Genomic DNA, 6,679 nt, shown 5'->3' with positions numbered 1-6,679 from the left:
CTAGAATTGAGCAAGCTGATGACTCTCCTATTTTGAAAAAAGATTTCCAGTCTTCTGGAATGTGACCAGTTTCTCAAACTATTAAGCCAACTCTATGAAGGCAGAGAACTAAATCCAGGCTTCCACTCTTTAGCAGTTCTGATGAAATAGCAAGACAAAGCATTTTGTAACTGTTTGACCACAAGCATCACTTCCTTTAATGTCACTGACCTGTTTTCTGCTGGATTCATTTTTTGTTTACACTGTAGTTTACCTGTTGGTGGGGATCTGTTCATTAATTCACACATATGCTCACCACAGCATCTAAGTTGTGCTTCAATATCTTGGCAATATTGTCTATTTTTGTCCTTAACTGGTGGAAGGCACAACAATGGCTGGGCATTTAGGACCTTTAAAGTCTCAATTGCACATTTCTGGTCATGTCTTTCAGAGGCTTCCTCGATGCACTGCACCATACTATTTACACACACACACACTCTCAGGGCTAGTCTACACTACTATGCTACATAAAACCTTTATATCACGCTGCATCGTTTTATATTCCGGGTTCACATCTCTGTGTGACGGTGCACAGACATTTAGACAGACAAGGTGGGTGAGGTAATATCTTTTATTGGACCAAACCTTTGTCTCTCTACTATGCTAGGACTAAAGACAGGTACAATTACATTGCACATATCAAGACATTGTCACTATATGGGAATGATAAAGGATGTATAATGCCTTGTTATGTAACTCTGACATTAGGACATAACCATGAATATGTTGACAATGTAAAAATTGCTGTAGTAATACTCATTCCAGCTGTGTGATGTTTACACAAGAGCATTCAAACATTTTTTAAATGACCTGTAAGTATAAATGCTACTGACATAAAGTAGTAACACAGAGGGTACAGGGTATACAGTACATCATCTGCCATTTATTTCAATAGCATCCATTCAGGGAAGATAATAGGATGATATTGATTTTTGTTGAAGTGCATTTCAAGGTTTATTGAGGAGCACGGTAAACACAGACTTAAGCAAGGTTCAGAACTTGTTAGCCAAATCACCCTTCTTTGTATTGTGCACTGTTAGGAGCCATTTTGATCTGTTTAGAACGCATATAAGGTTTAAGCCACCGCTACTACTATATCTGGGTTATGATCCCTAAACAGCAGTGCAATTACACCCCGAGCCAACTTTTATTGTAGTCAATGGGCAAGACTTCCTTTGACTTCACTCCCTGGGAGCTGAATGTGGCCTTTAGTGAGCTATTCTGGAATCTCTTTTGAAATGGCATACAAACCTTGTGTACTTTGCCCATTCCATCAATCACCTTTTTTCTAAGCATGTTGGATATAATACTACCAATACAAAATACTACCAATACAAAACTTATGGCATAAGTCCAGCTGAGGAATAGATATATTAAGTGCAGATAAGTTGCTTTTTAGAAATTGAAGAATTCTACTCATTAAGTTGCTCTTTCTAATTTGAGACAATTTTAATAAATCTCCCCAAAAGTATATTTGCCCATTTATTGCCATGCAGGAAGCAAATGGAAATACATCTATTCATACCAAGAGAAGATCCAGCCCAATATGTTTGCTATATATCATATGTGTCTTCTGACAGCAAAGCCATAGGTCATAGCCAAGGAACATTAGCTTTCCAATGAGATATGTGAGGGTTCATGGCTGACTCTGTAAGCACTCAAAATATCCAAAACATATTAAATATATCTACAGCATAATGAACTAATGCTTTTTTCATAGTGAGTAGTTGAAAATGAATAATTGCGCCATTAAACTCTAAAAGCCACATCATAATAGATACATTTTTCCTGCTTTGTAGCAGAATTGCTCTCTTTCCTCCATAAATCTACAGAATACCATGCATCATTTACACTGACAATAAGGAAGCTTACAATAATATACAGCACTTGGACCAAATTGGCTGGAGTGGAAATTGGGTTCAATGCTTTGCAACATGTATCAGACTACCAGGAGCTTAAGCGTGTACTTAATTTTAAGTATGTGAGTAGTCCCATTGACTTCAGTGGGATTAGTCTCATGCTTAAAGTTAGGCATCTGCTTAGAAACCTGGCTAAATCAGGGCCTTAAAGTGGTTACTGTATAAATGAGAAATTTGTTAGTCTCTAAGGTGCCACAAGTACTCCTGTTCTTTTTACGGATACAGACTAACATGGCTGCTACTCTGAAACCTGTCATTGCTGACCATTAGCAATGTTGCTCCTTGTATATAAAGCTGGCACCAAATACTTTCCAGATAGATTAAATATGTTGACCCTGTTGAATTTAGTCATGTTTAAAGAATCCTGTTTTGTTACTGTTTCTTTTTTTCTTCTCTTTAGATGAAGGTAACCAGTTTTCTATTTTAGATTTACTCCTTCATAAGAACATAAGAAAGGCCGTACCGGGTCAGACCAAAGGTCCATCTAGCCCAGTATCTGTCTACCGACAGTGGCCAATGCCAGGTGCCCCTGAGGGAGTGAACCTAACAGGCAATGATCAAGTGATCTCTCTCCTGCCATCCATCTCCATCCTCTGACAAACAGAGGCTAGGGACACCATTCTTACCCATCCTGGCTAATAGCCATTTATGGACTTAGCCACCATGAATTTATCCAGTCCCCTTTTAAACATTGTTATAGTCCTAGCCTTCACAACCTCCTCAGGTAAGGAGTTCCACAAGATGACTGTGCGCTGCGTGAAGAAGAACTTCCTTTTATTTGTTTTAAACCTGCTGCCTATTAATTTCATTTGGTGACCCCTAGTTCTTGTATTATGGGAATAAGTAAATAACTTTTCCTTATCCACTTTCTCAACATCACTCATGATTTTATATACCTCTATCATGTCCCCCCCTAGTCTTCTCTTTTCCAAACTGAAGAGTCCTAGCCTCTTTAATCTTTCCTCATATGGGACCTTCTCTAAACCCCTAATCATTTTAGTTGCTCTTTTCTGAACCTTTTCTAGTGCTAGAATATCTTTTTTGAGGTGAGGAGACCACATCTGTACACAGTATTCGAGATGTGGGCGTACCATGGATTTATATAAGGGCAATAATATATTCTCAGTCTTATTCTCTATCCCCTTTTTAATGATTCCTAACATCCTGTTTGCTTTTTTGACCGCCTCTGCACACTGCGTGGACATCTTCAGAGAACTATCCACGATAACTCCAAGATCTTTTTCCTGACTCGGTGTAGCTAAATTAGCCCCCATCATATTGTATGTATAGTTGGGATTATTTTTTCCAATGTGCATTACTTTACATTTATCCACATTAAATTTCATTTGCCATTTTGTTGCCCAATCACTTAGTTTTGTGAGATCTTTTTGAAGTTCTTCACAATCTGATTTGGTCTTAACTATCTTGAGTAGTTTAGTATCATCTGCAAACTTTGCCACCTCACTGTTTACCCCTTTCTCCAGATCATTTATGAATAAATTGAATAGGATTGGTCCGAGGACTGACCCTTGGGGAACACCACTAGTTACCCCTCTCCATTCTGAGAATTTACCATTAATTCCTACCCTTTGTTCCCTGTCCTTTAACCAGTTCTCAATCCATGAAAGGACCTTTCCTTTTATCCCATGACAGCTTAATTTACGTAAGAGCCTTTGGTGAGGGACCTTGTCAAAGGCTTTCTGGAAATCTAAGTACACTATGTCCACCGGATCCCCCTTGTCCACATGTTTGTTGACCCCTTCAAAGAATTCTAATAGATTAGTAAGACACGATTTCCCTTTACAGAAACCATGTTGACTATTGCTCAACAGTTTATGTTTTTCTATGTGTCTGACAATTTTATTCTTTACTATTGTTTCAACTAATTTGCCCGGTACCGACGTTAGACTTACCGGTCTGTAATTGCCGGGATCACCCCTAGAGCCCTTTTTAAATATTGGCGTTACATTAGCTAACTTCCAGTCATTGGGTACCGAAGCCGATTTAAAGGACAGGTTACAAACCTTAGTTAATAGTTCCGCAACTTCACATTTGAGTTCTTTCAGAACTGTTGGGTGAATGCCATCTGGTCCCGGTGACTTGTTAATGTTGAGTTTATCAATTAATTCCAAAACCTCCTCTACTGATACTTCAATCTGTGACAGTTCCTCAGATTTGTCACCTACAAAAGCCAGCTCAGGTTTGGGAATCTTCCCTTGTTTATTTCTGTACTACATTTTCTCAATGGCATCTGTACCCTGGCAGACCAGGCGCCAGCTCATGCCAAGGTCCCCATGTCTCAACTGAAGACTGACAGATACGTAGCTGAAATCTGTCTGGTTCACTTGTGCTTTAATAGTGATAAAATAAGTATTAGAATGACAGGAAGTTTTTAGTCTTTGGACTCTGTTGAATATTTGTGGTTACTGTGTGCATTAACTTTAGTTGTAATATGTGTATTCCATATTGAATGAAATATTTGGGTGGGTGTAGTGTGAACCCCTCTGTGACTGTAGGTATCACTGTACAGGAGCAGGACATTACTTAGTGTGAAGAGCTGCTAAATTGTTACACCCCCTCCCGAAAGAGGAGTCCCGTCAATACCAGACAGGCTGTTGTTGGATCTTACAACTGGAAACTCTCTACTTCTGGTTTGAGGAACAGTCAGCAAATGGACTAAAGACTCTTATTGTTCTGATCTCCTCCCAATGAACGTGAGTCATGCAAGTGGACTCTTCCCACCACCAGAGTGCGCAGTTGAGAGCCCATGGCAGGTGTGGGAGTGAAAACCCCAAACTAAAGGAACTAAGGATCTCTCTGGTGCTGGAATTCTGTGGGGGGCAAGGCATTTCCTAGGCCTATGCAAGAAAGCCCCAGCCCCAGCTGTTTAGCTGGGGTTAACCCTAAAGAACAAACAGAGCTTGCTGATTATAGAAACCTCTTTTACCATTTAAAACCTAGAACTCATTCATGTGTCTATATTCACTTGCTTTACCCTTGTAAATAACTCTCTAGTTTCCTTTTCCTATTTAATAAATCTTCATAAAATGTATTACAGGATTGGCTACAAACCTTGTCCTTGATGTGCAAGGTACAGCACAGTTGACCTGGGGTAAGTGACTGGTCCTTTGGGACTAGGAATAACTTGAATATTACTGTGAATTTTAGTTTTAAGGGCCATCTATCAGAGAGATATGCTCACGTGGGTGACAAGACAGACTGGAGTCTCACGTGGGTGACAAGGGGACTGTCTGTGATTCCGTTTAAGGCTATGTGCCCCTGAGGAGTTTGCACTTAGTGCAATTGGTTGGTGAAATCTCAGTTTAGAACTCATGACCAATTTGGGATTTGGGCCCTAGTTTTTTAACAGTCTGCCCTGAGGTTGGTACCCAGGCTTTTGTGTCCCTCTTGGGAACGTCACAGAATCTTTTTACGCATCCCAGAGCAATTAGAGCCCAACCCTGCAAGGTGCTGAGTGCCTCGTGTGAGTTTCTGAGCACGAAAGCCATGATCCTACAAACAGTTAAGCACATGCTTAACTTTACACATGTGAGCAATTATGGGACTACTGTCATATAAAGTTAAGCACATGCGTATGTGTAGGCTGTATTGGACCTTGCATCCCATTGATTCATTTCATTAGCATTCTAATAGAAAACTCACGCAAAACACCTTCGGTTAATGAAAGCATTTGTTTAGCATCAATGTATGTAACCCGGCTTTCACTGTCAACGTCAGTGATTCTCAAACTTTTGTCCTGGTGACCCCTTTCACACAGCAAGCTTCTGAGTGTGACCCCCCTTATAAATTAAAAACACTTTTTTATATGTTTAATACCATTAATAATGCTGGATGCAAAGCGGGGTTTGGGGTGGAAGCTGACAGCTTGCAACCCCCCCATGTAATAACTTCACGACCCCCTGAGGAGTCCCAACCCCCAGTTTGAAAACCCCTGGTCAATGTACTGTAAGGTGCAGTTTTCAAAATAGCCAGTGCTCCAACTGTGAAGAAAAAGGAGAATTAATATAGGCTAAAGCACCTGCTTCACTTTAAACCTGTGAGAAGTCCCATGTAATGGTACTTTACTGCTTAATTTCCATGGGACTACTCAGGTGTTCAAAGTTAGGCACATAATTAAGTACCTTGCTAGAGCAGGCTGTCATAAAGGCCTGAAATGGGCACTGGAACATAGAACCAAATAAGAGCAGGCACTGCAAGTGCAATACAACTTTGAATTCCTCTTGTTTAATCCTTCTGCTTTGCTTTTCTGATGCCATTTCCTTTGCTCTTTCAACCTTTGGCAGCGCTTTGATCTTGTTTTAGTGGAATGGTGCTTTTATAACTTGCGAAAAGCTCTAGGACTTAGTTCCTGCTGGACAGGGGTCGGAGGGAAGTGGCGGAGCTCAGCTCCCGCTCAGTTCGGGGGAAACTCCTCCTTTGCTGAAAGGCCCACACAAGGCATTCCTGGACTGGGAGGAAAGGGATGTGAAGGCACAGTATTTGTGCAGGGGTGCCTCTGCACACTCTGTGCACCAGGGAAATGTTCTCTGTGCCAGCTAGGAATGAGCTGATGTGAAGGGAATATAGTAGTTGGGATATGGAAATAGCAACTGAATCTGCACTGACGTAGTTCAATGGCCAGTGATGTCTGCATAGGGGTTGCACAGGCACAGCAGTCACTACTAGGGCTGGGCAAAGTTTTGGTGGAAATAATTTGTTTG

This window comes from Mauremys mutica, chromosome 3 (assembly GCF_020497125.1).
Source record: "Mauremys mutica isolate MM-2020 ecotype Southern chromosome 3, ASM2049712v1, whole genome shotgun sequence".
NCBI lineage: Eukaryota > Metazoa > Chordata > Testudines > Geoemydidae > Mauremys > Mauremys mutica.
Note: the sequence above shows the minus strand (reverse complement) of the source record.